This window comes from Mandrillus leucophaeus, unplaced genomic scaffold (genome assembly GCF_000951045.1).
Source record: "Mandrillus leucophaeus isolate KB7577 unplaced genomic scaffold, Mleu.le_1.0 Scaffold844, whole genome shotgun sequence".
Taxonomy (NCBI): Eukaryota; Metazoa; Chordata; class Mammalia; order Primates; family Cercopithecidae; genus Mandrillus; species Mandrillus leucophaeus.
Genome location: NW_012109186.1, coordinates 889,778 through 900,224, shown reverse-complemented (window position 1 = coordinate 900,224; position 10,447 = coordinate 889,778). Strand labels below are relative to the sequence as shown.

At 38.2% G+C, this 10,447-nt stretch overlaps 1 pseudogene; it reads left to right on the top strand.

Moving 5' to 3' along the window:
• The first annotated feature begins 3,137 nt into the window (after positions 1-3,137).
• On the top strand, positions 3,138-10,054 carry LOC105530790 (annotated as a pseudogene).
• The last annotated feature ends 393 nt before the right edge of the window (positions 10,055-10,447 follow it).

The window sequence follows — 10,447 nt, the reverse complement described above, 5'->3', positions numbered from 1 at the left end:
AGAATGAGAGAAAGGAAGAGAGAAAGAAGGAAGGAAGGAAGGAAGGAAGGAAGGAAGGAAGGAAGGAAGGAAGGAAGGAAGGAAGGAAGGAAGGAGGGAGAGAAAGAAAGTTACATTTTTGTTTTGCTTTGTGACTAGTCCATTCCTATTGCTCCACATTCTTCGAAACCTCAAGAAAGTGATGAGTGGTTTTCTTAGTATTCATTCACTTAGAATTCAGAACCTCCGAAGTACTTGCCCTGCATCTTTTTTGTACAGAGGAATAACTGCTTTCGGCTCCATATGAGTCTCCTCTGCTTTCACTCTGTTTCAGATGAATAAAGAAACATGTCCACCACATCACAATTCTATATGTTTACTTAGGCTGGATGCTCCAGAATGTCTATAGATGACGCCCTGTGATTTTGCTTTCCTGTTGGGATATTTTTTTTCTCCACCTCTTTCCTCTCCTACCTAATTTCCCTGCTCTTTGGAGCACATGGCTGTGTAAAAGATAATTTGCCTTTCATTGCTCAAAATTGTCTCTTACAAATCCTAGAGATTTAATCAGCTTTAGAACCTGATTTCTGCCACAGACAGCTTACAGAAGCCATCCCTTTCTTCTCCAAAGCGCCAAACTTCTTACAGAAACCATGCTCTTTCTTTTTCTTCATTTTATTTTATACAATGAACTACAAATGCATGCTTCAATATACACAGAACATTGACAGCCAGATAGGAACTTTGTAACATCCCTTTGGGAGCTTGGACTTGAGCTGATCAACCTTTCTACCTGTCAGGCCAAATAAATTTCCACAATGCTGTCTTGTTAGACAGAGGATCTGTGCAGAACCAGTTGTGCTGGAGTAAGCGAAGAAGAAGAAAAAAACAAGGGGGAGTTTAATTATGGAGAAAACTCAAACACTGCAAGTTGATCATTAAGAGGATCATTAAGATAGCCTTACTGATCTCATCAGTTATCTGAATTCACTTAACTACATCAGCCTCTTTGGCTTTGCTTAAGATGTACCCCATGCCTGTAATGACTTCCTTCTCCTTTCTACCTAATAAATCCTTAAGGCCCAACTCAACCTTTAGTTCTTCTAGGAAGCCTACCTTTCCTCCTTTAGTCTCAAGGATCTCTCCTTTCTCTGAACTTCTACAACACTTACTGTCACTTAGCACTTAGCATAGATTGACCTGTAACATATCCTGTACTTCTGTCTTTGTTAGTTATTTAATTTTTCCCAGAAGCTCCTTAAGAAAAATAATGATGTACAGTGATTTTCCATATTATTCATAGCAGGCACACAGCAAACAATTTATAATAAGGACATATTTACTGAATAATATTACAAGGGCCTCAGCATAGGAGCAGAATGTCAGGTAGTCATGCTCCCTTAGAAAGGTATGCTTTTGTACCCTTAACAGAGGATTTTGTCCACGGTCGGGTCTTATTAAAGTCAGTCTAATTTCTAAAAGTTTTCTCGAAGAGAGGCCTGGCTTCAAGCTGCCTTCAGGCTCTGAGACCTTGTCCCTTTATATAATAACAGCAAACACTGGTGGAGAATATGTGCTAGGCACCATTATAAGTGCCTTGTGTCAATTACATCATTTTAAACTTCTAAGCCTTATGAGACGGGTTATATGCTCATTTTACAGAGTGGGAAACTAAAGCACAATAAAGTAAAGTAATTTTTTCAAGGCCACACAGTAAGTAGGGGAACTTCAATAAAAACCCATGAAGTCTGACCCCAGGGTGTGCTCTTTTTATCACTTTGTAGCACTTCTGCCCTTAGTTGGAAACAGATAGACAATATCAACAAATAATTATAATCAGACTTAAAATGGCAGTATGCAAAGGATGTAGATTTGAAAAATAAAAGGTTGGTACAAACAAATAACCTTGTCATAGACACAAAGTCAGTACCATATAGGTGAGCATGCACATGATGCTGCCTGCCATCTCTGGGCAAACCAATTTAACACTAAAGAAAGTTAGCACTATCACCAGCTTCCAAGGAAGAGGGTTTTCAACAAGAAAATTACTTCAAGGTGGGGAGGAGAAACAGACTTAAGTGACTAATGAGCTGCAAAAGAAATTAACAGGAAGATGTTTTTAGAGTTCAAAAAAGTGAAATGTCTTTAAGAATATTTCTTAAGTTCAAAAGAATGTAAATTTTTTGCACCCTCAGTGTGTTTAATTTCTCTATACTTAGATCCTGTCAACACATGTACAGGCAGGTCAGTTTTAGCTGATGGTCCATAACAGGTAACTCAAATTAAGATCATTATTGTAGTGATTATTTATTGCTATGTAATAAACCACCTCAAAACTTAGTGGTGTAAAATAATCATTTTATAATTCTTACAAATATTAGGGATGAAGAATTTGGTCTGGACTCAGCTGAGTACTTCTTCTGCTGGACTCTCCTGGGTCAACCATATGACAATATTTATCCAATAGCTCAGCTGGGGCTGGGTGGTCTAAGATGGCCTCATTCATATGTGTGGCACTTGGTGCTCTCTGTTAGCTGAGCCTCTCTCTTAGCGTGGTTTCTCATCCTCAAAGGGGCCAGCCTAGTCTTTTTTCATATGTGTCCCAAGAGTTCCCAGGAGTAAAAGAGGACAATTCCTATGCACAAGGGCTTTTTAAGATTTTGTTTGTATCTCATGTACTAATGTTTCGACGGCCAAAGCAAGTCACTTGGCCAAGTGTCAGTGTGGAAAGAACCATAAAAAGACACAGATACTGGGAGGCATGATTCACTAGGGACAATTACTTTAACAATATACCAGAGCTGTTATTCAGAATTTAGCCAGACACATCCAGCCGGCTGGCACAATCGTCTGCTTATTCTCCCATGTTGTTTGGGCTCTTCGTGAAAAGTATTCAAATGTCTTCCAAAAACAATGCCTGGAGGAAATTTCAAGAGGGAGAAAACCCTGAGTCTCTCATCAGGTGTATCCTTGGCCTGTTTCTGCCACCAAATGCCAACAAAAGCAAAAGGAACCCTTAAAAGCATATTGCTAAATGAAAGGAGCCAATTTGAGAAGGCTACATACTGTATGGTTCCAACTACATGACGTTCTAGAAAAGGCAAATCTATAGAGACAGATAAAAGATCAAGGACCGCAGAGTCAGTGGTCTCTGTGTGATGGCCACCTCAGTGTTGTGCTGTCTGCAGTGCTGCAGAGACAGTGGGACCAGCCACATCCTTCTGAAGGTGATGCCAGTCATGCAGCTGGACATATGACATATGGGAACAGATGTTGTCATTGTAAAAAATGACAGAAGAATATATGGAATATGAGATTGTTTAGCCAGTCCACTTTTACATAAAAACAAAAGCTGCTATGAATTCAAGATCCACTTCACAGGAATCTGGGATACTGGTGTTGCTGAGAAAGTTAACTTGAATCAGAGGAGAAAAAAATGGCGGATAACAGGCAGGACTAAATCGCAGCTCCTATTCAGACCGACAGAACAGCATGTGGAGACTCACATCATGAACTTTTGCTTCAAGAGCTACTGCAGGAAAGCTGAGAGAATCCGCAGACCCCTTGAAGGGAGTGGATTGCTCCTGCAGGACCCAGGAGACAGCCGAAATACTGTGAGTGCCCAAAGTGGGAAAGTGGGAAAGGGGGATCTCGATCACACACCCTCACTGAGGAATCTTAAGGTCCAGATCACAGGAGAAGGATTTGACCTTACCTGGAGCTGAGATCATTTAGAGAGCCAAGTGAAATACAGGAGTAGAGGAAGCAGGGAGAAGAGTCCTGTGGACTCTTTTAGTCCCCAGAGAAGGCATGTCTGACTTTGTCTCACAGGAGTCCTTGGGGAGGGCTACCAGAGAAACCGGAAAAATACAAGGAGAAGGGAACCTCCAGCTGAACTTCATAACAATTCTAACCAAATGCAAAGTGTCTTAGACAGAACGCGGGTTGCACAAAAGCTGAGTGAGGCTAGTAACTGCCAGCTTTCTTCCACTTCCCTGGTGACCTGCATGACACAGCAGAGGTGACCATAATCCTCCTGGGAACATAACTCCATTGACCTGGGAACAATACCCCATCCCCTACAGCAGCTGCAACAAGCCCCACCCAAGAAGAATCTGAGCTCAGACATGCCTAACCCTGCCCCCACCCGATGGTCTTTCTCTACCCACTCTGTTAGCTGAAGACAAAAGTCATATTCTCTTGGGAGTTCTAGGGCCCCACCCACTGCATGATCCTCCCTATACTACCACAACTGAGGCTCTCTTGAAAGTGCTACCTCCTGGCAGGAGGCCAACAAAACTAGTGCAATAAGCAACAATAATACAACTAAAGACCCTCACAGAGTCCATTTCACTCCTCTGCCACCTCCACCAGAGCAGGTGCTTCTATCCATGACTGAGAGACTGGAAGATGGTTCACATCACAAGACTCTGTGCTGTGACAGACAACCCCCAGTACCAGCCTGGAACCTGGTAACCACATTGGGTGGCCAGACCCAAAAGAGAAATAACAATAACTACAGTTCAGTGCATAAGAAGCCACATCCCTAGGAAAAGGGGGAGAATATAACATCAAAGGACACCTCATGGGACAAAAGAATCTTAACAGCAGCCTTGAGCTCCAGATCTTCCCTCTAACATAGGCTACCCAAATGAGAAGGAACCAGAAAAACAATTCTGGTAATATGATAAAGCAAGGCTCTTTACCACACTCAAAAAATCACACTAGCTCACCAGCAATGGATCCAAACCAAGGAGAAATCCCTGATTTGCCAGAAAAAGAATTCAAAAGATTGATTATTAAGCTAATCAAGGAAGCACCAGAGAAAGGTGAAGTCCAATTTAATGAAATCAAAAAACTGACACAAGATATGAGGGGAGAAATCTTCAGTGAAATAGATAGAGTAAATAAAAACAATCACAATTTCTGGAAAGCAAGGGCACACTTATAGAAATGGAAAATGCACTGGAAAATCTCAGCAATAGAATCAAACAAGCAGAAGAAAGAACTTCAGAGCTCAAACAAAGACAAAGAAAAAGGAATTTAAAAAACAATGAATAAAGCCTCCAAGAAGTTTGGGATATGTTAAACGACCAAATCTAAGAATAATTGGCATTCCTGAGAAAGAAGATAAATCTAAAAGTTGGGGAAACATATTTGAGAGGAATAATCAAGGAAAACTTCCCCAGCCTTGCTAGAGATCTAGACATTCAAATACAAGAAGCTCAAATAACTTCTGGGAAATTCATCACAAAAAGATCATCACCTAGGCACATAGCCATCAGGTTATCTAAAGTCAAGATGGAAGAAAGAATATTAAGAATTGTGAGGCAAAAGCACAAGGTAACCTATAAAGGAAAACCCGTAAGATTAACAGCAGATTTCTCAGCAGAAACACTACAAGCTAGAAGGGATTGGGGCCCTATCTTCAGCCTCCTTAGAATTTGACATCCAATTTATCAACCAAGAATTTCACATCCAGTAAAACTAAACTTCATAAATGAAGGAAAGATACAGTCTGTTTTAGACAAACAAATTATGAGACAATACACCACTACCAAGCCAGTACTACAAGAACTGGTAAAAGGAGCTCTAAATCTTGAAACAGATTCTCGAAATACACATCAAAACAGAACCTCCTTAAGGCATAAATCTCACAGGACCTATAAAATAACAACACAATAAACTCTGAAAAAAAAAAAACCAGGTATTCAGGCAACAAATAGCATGATGAATAGAATAGTACCTCACATCTCAATACTAACATTGAATGTAAATGGCTTAAATGCTCCACTTAAAAGATACAGGATGGCAGAATGGATAAGAATCCACAAACCAAGTATCTGCTGCCTTCAGGAGACTCACCTAACACATAAGGAATCACATAAACTTAAGGTAAAGGAGTAGAAAAAGACATTCCACACAAAAGGACACCAAAAGCAAGCAGGAGTAGCTATTCTTATATCACACAAAACAAACTTTAAAGCAATACCAGTTAAAAAAGACAAAGAGGGTCATTATATAATGATAAAAGGCCTTGTCCAACAGGAAACTATCACAGTCCTACATATACATGCACCTAACACTGGATCTCCCAAATTTATAAAATAATTACTACTACACCTAAGAAATGAGAGAGACAACAACACAGTAATAGTGGGAGACTTCAATACTCCACTGACAGCTCTTGACAGATCATCAAGACAGAAAGTCACCAAGGAAACAATGGATTTAAACCACACCCTAGAATAAATGGACTTAACAGATATGTACCAAACGTTCAACCAAAAACCACAAAATATACATTCTATTCATCACTGCATGGAATATTCTCCAAAATAGACCATATAATAGGCCACAAAATAAGTCTCAATGAATTTAAGAAATCTGAAATTATATCACTTGCCCTCTCTGACCACAGTGGAATAAAATTGGAAATTAACTCCAAAAGGAACCCTCAAAACCATGAAAATACATGGAAATTAAATAATCTGCCCCTGAATGATCTTAATAGTGACACAATCTATCAAAATCTATAAAATACAGCAAAGGTGGTGCTAAGAGGAAAGTTCATAACCTTAAAGGCCTACATCAAAAAGTCTGAAAGAGCACAAAAGACAATCTAAGGTCATAACTCAAGGAACTAGAGAAACAAGAACCAACCAAATCCAAGCCCAGCAGAATAAAAGGAAAAGCCTAGATCAGAGAAGAACTAAATGAAATTGAAACAAACAAAAAAAAAATACAAAGGATAAGTGAAATGAAAAGCTGGTTCTTTGAAAACAAAAATAATAATAGACCATTAGCAAGATTAACCAAGAAAAGAAGAGAGAAGAACCAAATAAGCTCAATTAGAAGCAAAGTAGGAGATACTGCAACTGACACCACAGAAATACAAAACGCCATGAAGACTACTATGAACAACTTTATGCACATAAACTATAAAACCTAGAGGAGATGGATAAATTTCTGGAAATATACAATCCTCCTAGCTTAAACCAGAAAAAAGTAGAAACCCTGAACAGACCAATAGCAAGCAGTGAGATTGAAATGATAACAAAACAATTGCCAACAAAAAAAGTCCAGGACCAGATGGATTCACAGCTGCATTCTATCAGACATTCAAAGAAGAATTGGTAATGATCCTATTGACACTATTTCACAAGATAGAGAAAGAATCCTCCCTAAATTATTCTATGAAGCCAGCATCCTTCTAACACCAAAACCAGGAAAGGACATAACAAAAAAAGAAAACCACAGACCAATGTTGCTGATGAATATAGATGCAAAAATCCTTAACAAAATAATAGCTAACTGAATGCAACAGCCTATCAAAAAGATAATCCACCATGATCAAATGGGTTTCATACTGGGGATGTAGGGATGGTTTCACATACACAAGTAAGTAAATGTGATACACCACATGAACAGAATTTTTTAAATTCACATAATCATCTCAATAGATGCAGAAAATGCATTTGACAAAATCCAGCATCACTTTATGATTAAAACACTCAGCAAAATCAGCATAGAAGTGAAATATGTTAATGTCATAAAAGTTATCTATGACAAACCCAGAGCCAACATCACACTGAATGAGGAAAAGTTGAAAGCATTCCCTCTGAAAAGTGAAACAAGAGGAGGATGCTCACTCTGACCACTTCTATTCAACACAGTTCTGGAAGTCCTAGCCAGAGCAATCAGACAAGAGAAAGAAATAAAGGGTATCCAAATTGGTAAAAATGAAGCCAAACTGTTGCTCTTTGCTGATGATATGTTTGTATACCCAGAAAACCCTAAAGACTCCTCCAAAAAGCTCCTAGAACTGATAAATGATTTCAGCAAAGTTTCAGGATACAAAATTAATGTACACACATCAGTAGCTCTGCTATACACCAATGGCGACTGACCTGTGAAAGAAATCAAGAACTCAACCCCTTTTACAATAGCTGCAAAAAAATAAAATAAAATGCTTAGGAATACACCTAACAAAGGAGTCAAAAGACCTCTACAAGGAAAACTACAAAACACTGCTGAAAGAAATCACAGACAACACGAACAAATGGAAACACACTCCATGCTCATGAATGGGTAGAATCAATATTGTGAAAATGACCATACTGACAAAAGCAATCTACAAATTCAGTGCAATCCCCATCAAAATACCACCATCATTCTTCACAGAATTAGAAAAAAAAAAACTATTCTAAAATTCATATGGAACCAAAAAAGAGCCTGCATAGCGAAAGCAAGACTAAGCAAAAAGAACAAATCTGGAGGCATCACACTACCTGATTTCAAAATATACTATAAAGCCATAGTCACCAAAACAGCTTGGTACTGTTATAAAAATAGGCACATAGCCCAATAGAACAGAATAGAGAACCCAGCAATAAACTCAAATACTTACAGACAACTGATCTTCAACAAAGCAAACAAAAACATAAAGTGGGGAAAGGACACTCTACTCAACAAATCGTACTGGGATAATTGGCAAGCCACATGTAGAAGAATAAAACTAGATCCTCATCTCTCACCTTATACAAAATTTTTGAGTTCAAAATGGATGAAGGACTTAAATCTAAGACCCAAAACCATAAAAACTATAGAACGTTAGACAAACCCTTCTAAACATTGGCTTATGCAAAGACTTCATGACCAAGAACCCAAAAGCAAGTGCAACAAAAACAATGATAAATAGGTGGAACCTAATTAAACTAAAAAGTTTTTGCACAGCAAAATAAACAATCAGCAAAGTAAACAGACAACTCAGCAAGTGGGAGAAAATCTTCACAATCTCTACATTCAACAAAGGACTAATATCCAGAATCTAAAAGGAACTCAAACAAATTAGCAAGAAGGAAATAAACAATCTCATCAAAAAATGGATGTGAATAGACAATTCTCAAAAGTTATACAAATGGCCAAAAAACAAATGAAAAAAATGCTCAACATTACTAATGATCAGGGAAATGCAAATCCAAACCACAATGCTATACCACCTTACTCCTGCAAGAATGGCCACAAACAAAAAATAATAGATGTTGGCAGGGATGCGGTGAAAAGGGAACACTTTTACACTGCTGGTGGGAATGTAAACTACTACAGCCACTATGGAAAACAGTGTGGAGATTTCTTAAAGAACTAAAAGTAGAACTACCATTCAATCCGGCAATCTCACTACTGGGTATCTACCCAAAGAAAGGAAGTCATTACACAAAAAAAGATACTTGCACACACATGTTTATAGCAGCACAATTTGCAGTAGCAAAAACATGAAACAAGCCCAAATGCCCATCAATCAATGAGTGGATAAAGAAGTTGTTGTGTATATATACCATGGAATACTATTCAGTGATTAAAAAAAATAAATAAAAAAGGAATGAAATAATGGCATTCGCAGCAACCTGAATAGAATTGGAGACCATTATTCTAAGTGAAGTAACTCAGGAATGGAAAACTAGACATTGTATGTTGTCACTTATAAGTGGGAGCTAAGCTATGAGAATGCAAAGGCAAAAGAATGATGTAATGGACTTTGGGGACTCAAGGGAAAGAGTCAGAGGTAGGTGGGGGATAAAAGACTACAAATTGGGTACAGTCTATACTGATATAGATTTTGGTGATGGGTGCACCAAAATCTCACAAATCACCACTACAGGACTTACGAATGTAACCAAACACCACCTGTTCCCAAAAACCTTGGAAATAAAAAAATATATACAATAAAAAATTGTAAAAAAAAAATATAATAAACTTGAATCAGAGACCTCTTGGCCAAGACATACAGTCTGGTGATGGGAAATAAGGAGCCCTGTACCACAATAATAAAGAGAAAAATAGGCTGCTAGCAAACAGCCTTCCACAGAAGGGACATGCGGGAGTATTACATATGACCGTGTAGAATATATGCTTGAATGGAAAAATATGCATTGTCCAACATCAAGTGTCAAGGGACACTGTATCCAGTTATTTATGTTGATAAGAATTCAACTGAATTTTCAGTTCAATGAATTTTATCATACTCTTCCACAGGGTTTTGAAAAAAATATTATTTGAACAGCAGACCTTCTGAATATTTTTGCTTTTGAAACTTATTTCTCCACTGTTAAAAATGTTTGCCATTTAATAAAGCTTTATCTGACCTATAGATGAAAATATATTCTTTAAAATACGCTTGTTGGCCAGGCGTGGTGGCTTGCACCTGTAATCCCAGTATTTTGGGGAGACTGAGGCAGGCAATTGCTTGGGGCCCGATGTTCAAGACCAGCCTGGGAAACATAGCAAGGCCCTATCTCTACAAAAAAAAATTAAGAAAAAAATGATTTTTAATGCTGTCTAAGGAATCAGTGTCTTCAATAGACCACAGTGAAGTTGGGATTTTAAATACTTATGTTTAGTGGTATGAATGTCAGCATTTGGGGAAGTTTGTTTAATGTTTATTTAAATAAATACAATATGGAGCCAG